Genomic DNA, 17078 nt, shown 5'->3' with positions numbered 1-17078 from the left:
AGCATCTGTGACTCCAGCTCTAGTGGGATCCAGCGCCCTCTTATGGCCTCTGAAAGCACTGCACTCACATGCTCATATACACACATAAACATAAAGGCAGGAGAACAGCTCTTTCTTAAATGGAAACATGTTTTCTATATGGTAGAAAGAACTTAAGATATTTGCATTCTACTTGCATGGCTTGTCAACTATCTCCTGAAATCACTTCCAGTGCTCTGAGGAGTGTCACTGTGCACTGGGCTGAGTACGCAGAGATGTCATCAGTAGGCCCGCTGCTGACTGTGGACAGGAGCTTGAGTTCCTTGGGTGCTCGCCACTAAATCCCGTCTTCTGCCTTCAGTTAAATCCGTCTTGCTTAAGGTTTAATTTGCTGCGATGAAACACCCTGACCGAAAGCAACTTGGGGAGGAACGGGTTTATCTCACTTTAAACTTCCATATCAGAGGAAGTCAGGGCAGGAACCTAGAAGCAGGAACTGAAACAGAGGCCATGGGGTTGCTGTGTGTGTATGATTTTTACTGGCTTACTAAGTGTCCCCTCATCATAGTGCTTTCTCATACTGTCCAGAACCACCTGCGGAGGGGTGGCTCTTCTACCCTATGCCTGAGGCTTCCCAGTCAATCATTAATCAAGCAAATGCCCCACAGACTTGCCTACAGACATATCTATGCAAGCATGTTCTCAGTTGAGATTCCCTATAGCTTGTGTCAAATTGATTTAAAAAAAAAAGTCAGCACACTGCCTTTTGAAATATTCATACTCGGGTATTAAAAAATAGAATACTATAATATATACATTATAATATAAAATATATATTATATTTTCTGTTGCCGTGATAGAATTACCCAGACAAAAAAGTCACCTAGGGGAGACGGGGTTCTTTAGGCTCACAGTTCCATAGGCCATGCAGTCTATCACGTGGGGAAGGCATGGTGGCAGTATTGTGAGGCTAGCCCGGATGCATCTACACACAGGCAGTAAACAGTGGGAACTGGAAGTAGGGCCAGGCTACAAAACCTCAAAGCTGGCCCCCAGGGTTATACTTCCTCCAGCAAAGCTGGCGGTTCTAAAACTCCCCAAACAGTACCACCAGCTAGGCACCAAGTATTCAAACACATGGCCCCGTGAGGGCCATTTATCACTCAAGCTACCCTGTGTGCCAGGCAGGGCTGGTGTACATGAAGTACTTGGGTTTTATTTTGATGATTGCTCCATAAGCATTGGTACCCAGCTCACGCCCAAACTAACCACATCTAAGGAACTTTGTGCTTCCAGCCCTCGTGACCTTCCAGCTCGCCCGCTCCCTCACAGCTCCTGTAGCTGCGGAATTAGAGGTGTTGTCTTCTCTGCTTGGTAGGACATGTTATTTTAATACTTGGAAGTCAAAATTGCAACATCTTTTTCATCTGTTTCAAGTACCACTGCGTGGTGTTCTGGTAAAGTGGTGGCAGCAGTCCACAGAACTTTGCCAGCCAGGGGAGAAGCTCTTTTGAAAGGTGTCCAATCAGCTACGCAGTCAGGACTTCCAACACATCCTCAGAGGGGAATTAACTTCAAACATTAAAGTGGGACGAACTCGTGAAAGGCCTTTTCCCTCGTGAAACCATTTGCATTTTTGCAAGATATTTTTAAAGCATGGGACCTGTTAGCTGTGTATATCACAAATGCAGAAAGCATGATTTCTTCATAAAAGTCCTAAGATGAGGGACCTGTCAGCCACCCAGGCTTCAGCCTGCCCCAAACCATTCACCACCCTGAGAGAACCACAGCCCGACCTCCCCGCTTCACAGTCTTTTAGATACAAGCATATTGGCACGCCTCTCTGTAGGAGACACTCACCTCTGCAGGGTTCACAGTTTGTGGCTTTTTGCCTAGCTTTAGTCTTTGTTTTGCTTGCAGGATACCAATAAATTCCGTAAGATTGTGGACTAGCGTGGTAGCTTCCTGCTCTTGCAGAGGACCAGAGCTTTGTTCCAAAACCCATGCCAGGCAGCTCACTAACTCCATTGCCAGGGGTAATCTAATCGATGCACCCTCCTGGAATCCTTGGGCAAGTGCATATTTCACACACATACATACCTGCAGGCACGTATCCGACAAAGATGTCCTAGAAATAAAATCTTAAGAAAGAGAAAGAGAGAGAGAGAGAGAGAGAGAGAGAGAGAGAGAGAGAAGAAAGAAAGAGAAGAAAGAAAGAAAGAAAGAAAGAAAGAAAGAAAGAAAGAAAGAAAGGAAAACTGAAGTCAATGATGTCTTATCTTTCCAGCCATGCTATCATGTAGGATTTTAGGCAAATCCTGAGTGTTCCAAAAACAAAACCATTCCAGGATCCATTGTCTGGAGACTGGCTTCTGCCTGGGCTCCACTGGGTTCCATTCCCAGGTTCCCAGTGACTGCAAAGTCTATGGATTCCAGGCATCCAATGGAGAAATTTCCTTGCAGAGGAATGGTACAAGCCACAGTTATCTCTCCAGCAAGATTTCTTTCTCACTTCAAACAATTCTTCCTAATCCTGACCCCTAGATTGTCTTCTTCCCTCCAGACATGCATTGGTACAAGGAGCTATTCTCAGCCATGACTAGGGCTGTTTCCATCTGGGTCCGTGCTATGATCACATGGGGATTAGAGATAAAGTGGACCACCATCTCTGTTGTATGGGGAATTCCAGATGTTTTCACTCTACTGCAAAAGAAGTTTTCTTCTCATTAACAATAACTGTGTCCATTGGCCAACCAGCCTGTTGATGCAGGGTCTCACCATCTTGCCAAACAGGCAGGCTGAGCAAGAAAGGGGAAAGAAGAATTGCCCTGTTTGTGGCTGAAAATGGGATTTCAGAGGAGGCAGGGTCCTGCTGCTGCTCTGTGTCCCTCAGTTGTAGACCATCAGTGCATCCCAGTCACCAATAATCCATACACGCACTGCGGGTCACAGAGTTACCAGCCAACCAATGTCGGTTGTGCAGATAAATGTAAACAAGGAACCTCGTTTCCAAGGAATCTCATTCCCAAGCATTCAAGAAAACTAGCAATAGATATGAAAACTACGTCTTGGATAGGATTTCCTTTGAGGAACTTAGGTCACCAGGTATGGTGGCATTTGCTTTTGGTCTCAGCAGAGGCAGGGGAATCTCTGCAAGTTCCTGGTTCTGGCTAGCCAGGGCAACATAGTGAGACTCTGTCTCAAGAAAAAACAAACATAAAAGCAAACAAGCAGCCAGAAAGTACTTCTCATGTAAGCATGGAGCCTTGAGTTAGAATTCCCAGCCCCCACATAAAATCTGGACCCAGGATTTAATCCAGGATCTGGAGAAGTGGAGGTCAAAGGTCACAGCCAGCCTGGTTAGCTGAACTGATGAATGTGGGATCAATAAGAGACGTTGTCTCAAAGATAACATGGGTGAGCCAGTGATGTTGCTCAGTGTGAAGGCACTTGCCACCAACCCAGACAGTCTGAGTTCGATCCCTGGGACTCACAGAGTGGAGGAAACAAAATGACTCCTGAAAGAAAGCGGTTGTCCTCCAGCTTTTGCGCAGAGGCTGTGCTGTGCACACCCACACACCTGTAAGTAATAGTGTAATTTTTAAAATAAGGTGGAGAGTGACCAGGGAAGACACCTATAACCTGCGCTCTCTACACACAGATACACAACTGTGGATGCACAGAGAGTGGGGAAGCAAGGGGGAGGGGAGAGCGGTGTGGGGAGAGGAGAGGGGGAGAGCACACACCAGTAATTAAGATCTCAGTTCCACTTCCCCATGCCCTTCAAGCAAATATTCAAGTATTCCCCAGTGTGGGCTCTCCCTAGGTGGTATTGGATGGCTCCTTCTGACAGCTCATTCACTCTGTCCTCTCTGGGTCACTTCTCAATGTGTACATACATACACTCCATGTCAACTGGGTCAAAGTCCCTTTCTGCTTTTCACTTGGAAAGAAAAATAAAAACAAATGCAAGGAATGCAGAGTAGGACAGCAGCAGGGAATGCCAGCCCTGGCCTTCATTAGAAGAGCCAGCTCTATTTTTACCTCATTTGTTTACTTAGCATCCTGTCACGGGACCGGATCTCTGCTATCCCATAACGGGTGGAGCACGCAGCATGTCTGCCTCAGTCAGGAGTCCAGCTGCTGTACGAGCATGTACATGTGCACACCTGCCAGAAAGGACCCTCTCTTCGGCTGCTGTTAAGTTCAGTCATGTGACTGCTTGTGGACATTAATGCTCACTTGCTCTCTGTTTCTCTTTTAATTAACTAAACTTAATTCTGAACATTTGCTGATATACAGAAGATTAAGAAAACAGAGAGAGCGGCGCCTGACCTCGCCTCAACTGGCCCTGCTGTTAACAGCCCCATGAGCCTGGTGTGTCTATTATCCTGAACTTGCTTTTGATGCCTTACCAGATACTAATGTCCACAGAGTCTGCCCCGCTTTCTACAGTTCTGTGGAACACCAATGCTCTGTTGTGTATATGCATCCGCCAGGAGCCACATAGTGGCAGATGGAATCGAGGCATTGTCCTAAGCACCTAAATGATTCACCTATTAAACCCTCTTCCCCTCCCCCAACCCTCAGCCCTGCATCCTAGAATTCTCCAGAAGGACAGAGTCCACGTGCATGCATATCTGCATCTATAGAGATATCTCTATAGATGCAGATAGGTCAGGGGCTTAAGGTCTCTGCTTACATGACTATCTATGGTGACCAAAAAAATCCATCAGTCTGAAGACATCATAGTATGACAGACACAGTGGAGTTTCAGAGGCAGGGAACCCAAAAGTAGAGCTCTGGGGTCAGGGAGAAAAGCCTGAGACGCTGAAAAGGCTGTGGTAAATCCTAAGTCCAAACACTGGAGCGCCTGTGGGGTACTGCTACCAAGTACCAGGAAACAGTGGAGCAGGTTCAACACGGGGGCCTCATGGGACCCATCCCAGTTCCTCGGAGCTCCAGGTTTATAACAAATGGACAAGAAAGGCCACCCAACCTCAGACCCTACAGGGATAAGGATCTGATTGGTCCATCTGACTGCTATCCAGACAAGTCAGGGATGCTGGCTGAAAGTGAGAAGCTAGCAGAAGATGGAGGTGACCAGGATCCACCTCAAGCCTCAGTATCAGCTACAGTAACAACAGCTTAATGCAGTTCACCAGTTAGTTACAGCTCATGTAAGTTCCCAGGAAATGAGACAAATTAGAACCAGCAGGATAGAATACTCCGCTCTGACAGCATGACACCAAAGGCTGCTCTCTGCTCCGAACCCCTCTACAAGGCTAGAACCTTGTGCCCAAGCTGCTGGGACTATCACCACTAATGAATGGCTCCTGGCTGAGTTCCTGCCACAGAGAGCTCCTTAGTTACACTCCCTTCCAGTAAGTCGGACAAAACCACAGCCTAGCCGGGTAGAGTGGCGCAAAGACCTCCCCCTTGCCTCAATTTCGGAATGTTCCGAAAGACTCCTAGCTCTGGAACTCCCCTGCATCAGCGAGGTCCCCTGTGCGTGTGCTGCCCATCTCTTTCCCTTTGTTGTTCATTACGAACAACCTAACTTGAATTACAAACCAACGTTCGAAAAACTAAAACCATAGTAAAATTGGTTTACTTGAGTCAGTACATAATCAATATTTTTGAAATAAATTTAAAAGTGGTCGTTTAATTATTTTCTATTAAATCTTCAAAGCCTGCCGGGTGCTTTATGTTACAGTGTCTCAGTGCTGGATAGATGCACTTCACAGACTCAAGCACCACATGTGGCCCGCAGCTACCACATTACACAACCCAGCAGCTGTGGATGTTCCAAAGAATCGAATTGCAAGGTCGTAAGATGCACACGCTTCAACGTCAGCCAATGTTGACTATTTTTTTCCAGATTCTGTACCAATTTATACTTTGAGTGAAGCCTTTGAGTGCCATGTTATTCCACACGCTAGACAAAGCATGGCTTCACTCAGAACCTCTGAGCTGAGGGAGGAGAGGAGAAGGCAAAGGCAGACAGACAGACAGACATTGAGAAAATATGGCAGAAGCTGAATGACTTGAGAAGTGGTTAAACAGCAGCATCAGGGCAGTGTGCGTTTCAACTGAACCCGTAAAGAATTTTCTCATTGTCTTGACTGTGTCCCATACTACCCCATTCGTTCATTGTCTAGGGTTCCTATTGCTGTGACGAAACACCATGACCAAAGCAACTCAGGGAGGAGAGGGTTTGTTAGGCTCATAGATCTACATCACTGTTCATCCCCAGGAGGAGTCAGGACAGGAACTCAAGCAGGGCAGGAACTAGGAGGCAGGAGCTGATGCAGAGGCCATAGCAGGGTGCTGCTTGCTCATCGTGGCTTGCTCAGCCTGCTTTCCTATAGAATCCAAGGCCACCAGCCCAAGGACAGCACCACCCAGATGGGCTGGACCCTCCCCTATCTAGCACTAATTAAGGAAATGCCCTCCAGGCCTGACTGCAGCCCAATCCTATAGAGGCATTTCTTTAATTGAGGTTCTGTCTGTGTCAAGTCAAAGAGAAACCATCCAGCATAACACTTTCTCCACGTATGAACACTGTCCTCATCAAAACTCCGACTTGCTAAGAAGAGCAGCCTGTGATTCCAAACACACAGTCAAAATCCTAAGTGTTGTGGTGGGAAAGAGGAGGGTACTCTATGACACTGTGAAGAGCAAAATGGAGCAGTTGGTGAGGCATACGCCAGTCTATAGAGGCCAGGTCTATAGATTCAATAATAGCACTGCATTCCTAGTGATTTTATTGTTTTTACCTCTGTTGTGGAGTCAGGGGGGAGAATACACCTGTACGAGGGGTCCACACATGTTCTCGGAGCTGTAGGCATGGGTATGGATGTGACTGTGGCTACAGAGATGCAGATACTAACAGGATGGGGAAAGTGGAGCAGCCACGTGTGTGGCTTGCCCAGGGCAGCTGAGTTAAAGAATTAGAATAGAAAAAGCCAAGGGTTTAAGGTGTGGGCCAAGTAAGGAAGGTGGGAGCCTAGGGCAACAATGGGGTATAGACAGCTGCGCCAACTATACTGGTACTCAACACCTACAGAATCAAACAGCCTTGCTGACTACAGGCCACAGCCCAGCAGAAGATTCAGGAAGAGCAGTCCCCATGTGACACTGCCTGGAGCAAACAATGGTCCAGGCTGTTCCCGTCGCAATATCTACTTTGTGCTTGGAACAAAAGAGCAGAGAGTTTAATGTGAACTAATCTGATGTCAGGCTGGAAATTCTGGCAGCAGACACTGGTAACACGCCTTCAGACCAGTGTTATCCAAGACACCCTCACTAGCCACCTGTGTCTATTCTAATTTAAATATGTACACTTTAAAGTCAGCCCTTAGGTTTCACTAGTAGTCACATGCACACCAAGTGACCATCGATGAAGGTGCTCCCAGGGCAGAGACGTTTCAATCGTTGAAAAAAAAAAAAAAATCCCAGGCATCCTACAATTCTGGACAACGTGTTTGAAAAGGACATTTGAAAAGGACATTTGAAGATTGTAACAATTTGCAAATGTAAACGATGCTGTCCTCAGAAGGTCCTTGAAGGCTCAGAGCCACCCAGATAAACCCAAGAATCTATCAGCTCCATGTGGCAAAGACCTCCCTACATACAGCGGAAGCCAGGTCCCTGGGTCAGGGTGGAGCCCTGTTGGGAGTTTACTAAGAAGCTGTTTGAACAGCAATTCAAACAAGGGCGCTAACCCAGGGAGAAGCACTCAGGGAAAGAGTCGTACACACCAGAGTTGAGCATGAGCCGCTCAAGAGAGATTCACACAACTGCTATTGTTTTGTGAGGGTTTAGGAGATCTGGTCAGTGGATTCATCTGATCCTTTGGATACCACTGATGAAAGACAACATCATCATCATCACCGATTTCATCTCTTCTTGCACAGTCATTGGCAGGTTAAGATTTTTCTCCTCACATTATATTTTGATACATTGCAAGTCAAAATTGGTTATCCAGTGTGTTGGTATATAATTATCCTTAATGCCCTCGTGATAATTAATGTCTCTGTGGAATCTTCTATGGTGTATCTTTTTGCTTCTGAGATATCTATGTTTTTTAGTTGGTCTAACTAAAGTTTTCTTGACCATGAAAAAAAAAAAAGAAATAAAAAGGAAGAATTTAGCTGGACAGTGGTGGCCTTTAATCTCAGCAGTTGGGAGGCAGAGGCAGGAGAGTAATCTCTGTGAGTTTGAGGTCAGTCTGGTCTACTGAGCGAATTCCAGGGCAGTCAGAGCTGCATAGTGAGACCATGTCACAAAAACAAACCAAAATCAGAAAAAGAAAAAGAAAAAGAAAAAGAAAAAGAAAAAGCAAGAGAAAGAGAAAAGGAAAAAGAAGAGAGAGAAGAGAAGAGAAGAGAAGAGAAGAGAAGAGAAGAGAAGAGAAGAGAAGGAGAAGGAGAAGGAGAAGGAGAAGGAGAAGGAGAAGGAGAAAGAGAAGAGAGAAGAGAAGAGAAGAGAAGAGAAGAGAAGAGAAGAGAAGAGAAGAGAAGAGAAGAGAAGAGAAACAGCGCAAGAGTCAAGGAAGAGAGATGAGGGAGGAAGACTGGACATCATGGCTATGCTAGAAGCTCATTGCTGAGGAAGATGGCTGTAGGTTCTTACTTCATAGTCCTTGACTCAGAAAATATTAGGCAAAACATGAGAACTAGCCTTCCACAAAACCCAAACATTCCACTTCCTGTTGGGTTCAATACCAGGAGAGGGTTTTTTTTTGTTTTGTTTTGTTTTGTTTTGTTTTTGGTTTGGTTTTTTTTTTTTTTTTTTTTTTTTTTTGCCAAAAAAAAAAAAAAAAAAGAAGAAGAAAGAGTAGAAAGAAGCTTGGGAGTGTGGCAAGCTATGGCGGGCGAGACCCCGTCTTCTACAGTCCTATGGAACTTACAGTACAGCTGTGTGCTCCATCCCCCTCCACCCGCCCCACCCCTGCTCTGTGGAAAATCTTGCTCACAGTTTATCCATTACACAAATTGGTTTGGCAGGAATGATTCTTGACGAAGACAACTTCCAATAATAAATCCTGCAATATTATCCACGGAAGTGAGGAAACGGACCTGAACATACCACGCTCAGAACTAAGAAGCAGTGACTCAGGCAGACAGAGAGAACCGTGAGACACAGAGCTTCCTAGAGCCTGTGACCTTCCTGTCAGAGCTGACAGAGACTGATGGCTCAGCACAAGCTGAAGACAACACCCGCATCACCCGGGTAGAGACCAGGAATAAACACAAAGTTTAGTGCTCTTTATTCAATATTTGAAAACATGAAAAATAACCTATGTGCTGTTTTGGGGATGCAGCCCAACACTTGGAGCTGGAAAGATGGCTCAGGGAAGTACAGTGCTTGCCACCTAAGAAGGAGGTCCCAAGTTCAGAACCCCAGCCCTGATGTCACCATGAAGATGTGCTGGCCCAGGTCTTGAACCCCAGCCTAACATTGCGACCCTTCAACATAGTTCTTCATGTTGTGGTGACCTCCAACCATAAAATTATCTCCTTGCTACTTCCTAACTATAATTTTGCTGCTGTTGTGAATCATAATGTAAATATCTGTGTTTTCTGATGGTCTTGGGCAACCCCTGTGAAAGGGTCATTTGACTTCCCGAATAGGTCATGACAGGTTGAGAACTGCTGCAGAGCAACCAAGGAAGACACCTACCATTGACCACACACACACACTATACACACACACAGAGACACACAATGTACACACACAAACACAACACACAGACAAATGTTGGCACCTACGAAGAAAACAATGCAACTTTAAACAGTGGCAAATCTTAGAGAAAGAGACCTCGGGAACGGGGTTCAGAGCCTGTGCTGGGTAGCTTTATGTCAACTTGACACTAACTAAAGTCATCTGAGAGGAGGGAACCTTTATTAAGAAAATGCCTCCATAAGATCAGGTTGTAGTCAAGTCTGTAAATCCTTTTCTTAATTAGTGACTGGGGTGGGAGGGCCCAACTCATGGGAAGAAATCTATAGGAAGGCAGGCTGAGCAAGCCAGTAAGCAGCATCCCTCCATGGCCTCTGCATCAGCTCCTGCTTCCAGGTTCCTTCCCTGTGTGAGTTCCTGTCCTGACTTTCTTCTCGGATGGACAGTGATGTGGAAATACAAGTCAAATGAACGCCCACACAGCTTGCTTTTGGTAATGGTGTTCCATCACAAGCAATAGAAACCCTGAGTAAGACTGAATAACCTCAGCTGTGCCTGGTAATATCTCATTCTTGAGAAAAATCTGATGCAGAAGTGGTTTCACATTGGAGTGTCAGTTATCATGGTCATTGGCTGTTGAAAACGTTTCATAACAGGGCTGGAGAAAGAGCTCAGTGGTTAAAGGCACTGGGTAGTGCTCTTGCAGAGGACCAGAGTTCCGAGGCCAGCACCCATGTCAGATAGCTTACAAGCATGGCAACTGAAGCTCCCACGCCCCCTTCTGGCTGCTGCACGTATTGCAGCCATGGAGGGAGGCTGTCACATACACAGACATACACAGAGAAACACTCATATATTCATAATTCATTTTTTTAAAATATTTAAAAGCAAAAAAAAATGTTGTTTGGTTCTGGGTTTTGTTTGTTTGTTTTTTCCTTCATTTGTTCTGTAGTCCATGCGTCCTTAACTCTCGGTGTAGCCAGGGATGACCCTGGGGATGACCTTGGACGTCTTATTCTTTTGCTTCTGCTTCCCAAGTGCTAGGATTGCAAGCCTGTATCACCACACCTAGTTAATGTTGTGCAGGGATCAAGCGGAAGACTTTATGTACGCCAGGCAAACAACTGAGCTACAGAAGAAAAGTCTACTATAATGCTTACTTCTCCCATTTAGGATTTGTGTGGTCTGAGCTTCCTCCCTTTTCCAGTTTCAAGCAAGAAAAGCATTCTGCCTACTGGACAAGGTGTCAGACACATGAAAGATGCCTAAAGCCAGCCAGACACACTCTCAAACTTACCCCACTGAAGAGAGGCCTCCAGCATGACTGGGGCACAAGGTGTGTTGTGGCCAGAACAAGTGGACATGTCCACAGTCTTTAGGCTTTGCCTTAAAGGAGAGCCAGCAGAGGCCCATTTCCCTAGGGTCAGAGCAGACGGAGGGGTGGAGCCGGTCCTGGCATTCCTGCTGAACGGAAGGAGGGTGTAAACGCAAGCCTCTGGGCTTACCTTACTTTGTTTGCCCAGGCTTGCTATTTCCAGCTCTTGTCCACAAGTCAGAAGAGAAGACACATGGCTGTGAACATGAGCAGAGGTCCTTGTGTCCTAACACCTCAGGGTCTCAGGCTCCACCCTGATGATCTGTGCAGACTGGGGGCTGGGAACAGCTGAGAATACAAAGCCCAGTTTAGGGCTTCTCCTCCCTTGCCTCGCCCACCATCTAGGCAGTCAAGGAACCTCTCTCTACCTCAGAACTTCCCTGCAGTGCAATTGTAAGTATATATGCACTGAGTCTGCGGGCTCCCCATTTCATAAAGCAAACACTAATGGACAGCAAATTGTGTGATAGTCCCTAACACTGCACCAGTGACGCCTTCAGTACTCTCAGCACAGTGCAGAGTTCAGGAAGCAGGTGCGGCCGGCCGTAGGCCCCTGAAACCCACTTGTTTACTGCCTTGCCAGAGCATGCGCAGTGAGGCTGCATGCGTGGACTGTTCCTCATGATTGGGACCTGTCAGCCTATCTGTGAATGACCTGAGCTCCTGCTTGGAGTATGTGTGAATTCTGATTGGATGAGGTGGGGTGGAGCTAGAAGGAGGCGAGAGTAGTGAAATGAGTAGGTTTAGTTAGCCCTTGCGTGAGTAGAAGTAGTAGAAGAGAAGCTGTTGTAATAGGAGTAGTTTTAGCCCTTGCGGTGAGTAGAAGTAGAGTAAGAGAAGCTGTTGTAACAGGAGTAGTTTAGCCCTTGCCCTAAGAAGAAGCTGCTGGGGAAGAGAGCTGTAAAAGAAAAAGCCCAAAGTAAAGTTGCTGCGTGAACCCGACTCGGTGTCCGAGTCGTTCTTGTCTCCACGGGCGGTGAGGACTGCGGAAACCGAGACAGCAGAGGACTGGAGTTCAGTTTGTAGGAGCCATGACAGCAGGCTCACACTAGCCTCTAACTCAGTGTACTCCCTCTGCTAGCTTCCTAGGACAACTGCACTTAGGTGTACTGAGCCACACACAGACACGTGCACATATACACATAATTTAATATAGCGAAACTGAATCTTTAAAAAAAGAAAGAAAGAAAGAAAGAAAGAAAGAAAGAAAGAAAGAAAGAAACTTCAACATTAAACTATAGCGTGCATCACAGAAACTGGACAGACAGCCATAGCTGCAGGACACACATTTTCTAGGAACTTTCTCTAAATGGATCACACTATAGGACATGAAGCAAGTCTTAACAAATACAAAAGAATCTAGATGCATCCTTGCATCAGACTATAATGGCATAAAACTAGAAAATAAACACTAAGAGAAACCACAGAAACTACACACATATGAGAAGTGAAGCACCACCCTCTCGAATGACCAGCGAGTCACAAACAAGGTCACACCGTCTGGGACACAGCAAAGGCAGTTCAAAGGAAAAAATGATAGCTGTGAAGTGTTTGCATTAAAAGATCAGAGATCTCAAGTAAATAATAATGTACGGTGAAGTCTTAGGAAATAATAACAACCCCAAAGCAATTAGTGGGAAGCAATGATTAAAACTAAGGCAGTAAGTAATTAAAACAGTAGTAAAAGAATGGTAAGAGTCAAAGAACAAAGAGATCAACCTTTAGCCACACTAAACAAAAGGAGAGGGAGACCCGGTTACTAAAAGGTAGACTAGGAAGTGAAATCCAAAGGACCATTAGAGAACCATCTAAAACTTTATTACAGAAAAACCCCAGGATGTCTGAAGGAAAATGGGGGGATTTCTAGATACCTATAACTTAGCAAAATTAAATCAAGAGTATCTAGGCAACTTAGACCCATAAAGAACAACGAGATTGAAGCAGTAATAGTCTACCAAAAACAAGAATCCTAAAGAAGTCACTGCTGAAGGCTACCAAGTCTTTGAGAAAAGAGCTAATGACGCCTGTGCTCCTCAGACTGCTCCACAAAATGGGAAGAGATAGAACGTGACTGATATCCCACGATGTGAATAGTACCTTGATACCAAAACCAAAAAGAAAAAAAAAAGACACAATAAAAAGTAACAAAACTATGGGGCCAAGATGGGCTTGTATACCTTTTCAGAGCTCCAGCCAGACTCTGTCTAACACAATAAAAAAATAAAAGTGAAACCATGAACCTGAGCACAGATGCCAAAAATTGCAATAAATACTTGCAACCTGAATTCAAGATTGCACTAAGCAAACCATACACCATGATTTCACCCCAGGGATCCAAGAACGGCTCAATACATGCAAATTAGTAAGTGTAATACAGCCAATAGACTTACAGACCACCTCAACAGATGCACAAGATACCTTCAATGAGGCTGCACATCCTTGTCTGATACAAGTTCTAAAGAAACCAGGAATCTTAGGAATATGCCGGAAAGTAGGAAAGACGCTCTACAACACGCCTGTGACAGCTGTGATGGTGAGAGTGTCAGTTGGTTCTGGTACCAGTTAGGAGGAGACAACCCTCTAGAACGTCTATAAGGGGTTATCGTGATTAGGTGGATTGAGATAGGAAGGCCCAGCACACAGGTGGCAGTGTAGTTCCCTGGACGCAGGTGCCAGGGTGTAAAAAGGAGGAAGCAGCCCACCGGCAGCCATCGATTCCTTCCTCCTGCCTGTGAACACAAAGGCCCCAGCTATGCTACTTGACTCCCCGCCACCGTGGAGACTTTCAAACTGTGAACCGAGATAAACTTATTCCTTACATTGCTTCTGCTGGGGTCTTTTATCACAGCAACAGAAAAAACAGCTAGGATTCTAACCTTTCACTAAGAGGCAGAAAAATATTGAGAGCATTTCCTGTAAAATCCGCCTAAGACAAGGGTCCCGGTTCTCTCTGCTTTTATTCAAACGAACGCTGGATGTGTTCACTACAGCCAGAATCAAGAAAGATTATGATATATGCTAATGAATAAAAAATAAGAAAAATAAGATAATAAATACATCTCTAAAAAAACGGTTCCACTAAGGGAGGAGAATTTGGGGTGGGAGATGACAGTATAAGAGATGAAGTCCGGACCCATTTTCTGCTTGTTCATTCCTTTTAGACTGCACACACATATACACACACGTATACATACACATGCATACACATAGTTTCCGTTTTATAATTTTCCTTAGAACCTATAATTCCTTGAACAACAACAAAAAAAAATCTAAGGAAAAATGGAAGCTTACAGTTTGGGCAGCTTTTGCAGAAGCGCTTTGGAAGTCTAAAGCACCCTGCAGATTTGAGGAGTGATTGGCGCTTCAGCCTTGGGCAGAGTTGCATGGGAAAGGACAGTTCAGAGTCAGTGATTGTTGGACAACACCTGCAGGAGGTTAGCCGCCACCGGGACTGCTGGCCCACAGGAAGCATTGTTGAGGTATTTGTGCAGTTCTCGGGGATAGTACTCCAGGCTTTGGTGAGAATAAAGAAAAAGTCCCCAGGATACATGCTCATGAGTGTTTTTGGTCACAGACAGGTGCTTCCAGCTGCTGGGATGGTGGGCACACAACCATGGGCGAATGTGTCCAATAGCGTTCTTTTAAATATTTCATTTTCCTAAACTCACTAGAAAAGTAGACTCAAGTTGCACTTTCTTTTTTGTGTTCCCAGGAATCTGCCTCTCCTCCCAGGAGAAGACGCTATCACAGTGCCAGCTCCAGGTCTCTGGGAAGGAGGTGGGGGGAGAGTGGAAAATGTGAGATTTCAGCCCAAATCCTGACAAATCTTCACTCATTATAACCAGTGAGAATTAAACTCCTTCAGAAACCACACTGGGGTGGGGGAGAATCAAGCTCTTAATTCTCCTGTACTTAATGGCATCCAGATTTATAGCAAACCCTTGCTCTGTGAATACCAAATACATTGTCCAGCCAGACACAGCCTTCTCTGACTGGTCTGAAGATGTCAGTGTCAGAGTGAGGGCTTTGTGAGGAATCCTGATGAAGAGACAAGACCAGATGTCCTGGGAGCCTCAGAATGGAAAGGCTGAACCTGGTCCAGCCTGCCCAGTACATGGCTGACTGCTCTCAGCCATGATGAAGCTAAATCCCTCCCCCACCTGGGCCCAGAAGGGCAGCCATCTAGAAGCCATGCCAACACAGATTATGCACCCAGGAAAGCTCTCGATGGGCGATGGGAGCTGTGCTGTGGAAATGAGGCAAAGAACCAGGAAGCATCCAGACAGGGGAGATGGCTTAATGCATAAGCGTGGCTGAGTTCAGGTCTGTAGCACTCAGGTTAAAAGCTAAGATAGTGAGAAGCCTGTGACCCTGGCTCTGAAGACAGGAGGACCACAGGGCTCTGTGGCCAGCTCCAGGTTCAGTGAGGAATCCTGTCTCAAAATACAAGGTGACTGGCCAAGAGTGGTGATGCACACCTTTAATCCCAGCATTCTGGAGGCGGAGGCAGAGGCAGAGACAGGAGGATGTCTTGAGTTCAAGGCCAACCTCATCTACAGAGTGAATTTCAGGCCAGCCAGGGCCAAATAGTGAAAAAGACCTCTGAACTCCACATGTCTGCACATGCATAAATACACACACACACACACACACACACACACACACACACACACAGCCAGAACATTTTTTATCATAAGCACAGAAAATACATTAAGACCTTACAAGAGAGGACATGCTGGTAAGGACAGGCAGGCTTCAGTTCTGGGCAATATCAAGTAGAGGAAATAAAAAGGGAAATTGGAAAGATGGTTCAGTGGGTAAAGTGTTTTCATGCCAGCCTGAGGACCTGAATTCCTGTGAATTCATATACAATTGTGTAAAAATTCAAGTAAAATTTTACATGAAGCCCATAGGCCCATAACTCAGGTAATATCAAGCACAGATTTTATACATCAGAAGCCCCAGTGTGGTGCTATGGTAAAATGACAGGGCTAGACAGGAAACCCCTGGCAGCTCCCTTACCAGACACGTGGAGAACAAGAGATACCGCCACAGTGGGGTGAGGTGGAAGCCGAGGAAAACACCTGAGAACCTGTCCCCTGAAGCGTGTCAGAGTGACCCTGCCTGTTCTCGGCATCTCTGTCCTGTCTAGCAGGCAGTACTCAGTCTGCAACTGAGGCTCTGTAAAAGGGTCTGCAATCAAGTACAGCACATCTCTCATTGCTATCATAAGAGGTTTTGTTTTTCTCCTTGAAATTTGTAGAGGCTGGAGAGATGGCTCAGCGGTTAAGAGCACTGACTGCTTTTCCGGAGGTCCTGAGTTCAAATCCCAGCAACCATATGGTGGCTCACAACCATCTGTAATGAGATTGGATGCCTTCTTCTGGTGTGTCTGAAGATAGCTACAGTGTACTTACATATAATAAATAAATAAATAAATCTTCAAAAAAAAAAGAATTGTCCGAAATTTGTATATGATTTGTCCACTTCTGCCATAATTATCTTAAGAACTTTTGTTGAAATTGAATAAACTTGACATGGGGGGAGGGAACTGCTATCTTCCACATTAAGTCTTTCTCTGAGGTTTTGTCTCTAACCAGTTAGAATTGGCTTAATGCCTTTTAATAAATCATTCTTGGGCTGGGCGTGGAGTTCAGCTGGTAGAATGGTTGCCTGGCATGGGCAGAGGACTAGGTCTGATCCCTAGAACCATAGAAGCCAGACATGGCAATGGTATCTGTAAGCACTCAGGAGGTAGATGCAGAAGCATCACTCCCATCTATAAAGAGAATTCAAGGCTAGCCTAGGCTACACAGGATCCTGTCTCTAAAATACATAACCCTTATTTTTCCATAAAAGTCTTACATCATGTATTTTCTTCTAGAAGTTCATGGTTTTAGCCTTTGCTGTTGTTATTGTAAATATATTCTGGCTACAGTTACTGGTGACCATGGTTCCAGCAGCACCAGTGAACTCCAGTGTCTATGATTTCGCCTGTAGATGTCACATGATCCATTTTTCTCATCTCTCACAATGG

This window comes from Mus musculus, chromosome 6 (assembly GCF_000001635.26).
Source record: "Mus musculus strain C57BL/6J chromosome 6, GRCm38.p6 C57BL/6J".
Lineage (NCBI taxonomy): Eukaryota > Metazoa > Chordata > Mammalia > Rodentia > Muridae > Mus > Mus musculus.
Note: the sequence above shows the minus strand (reverse complement) of the source record.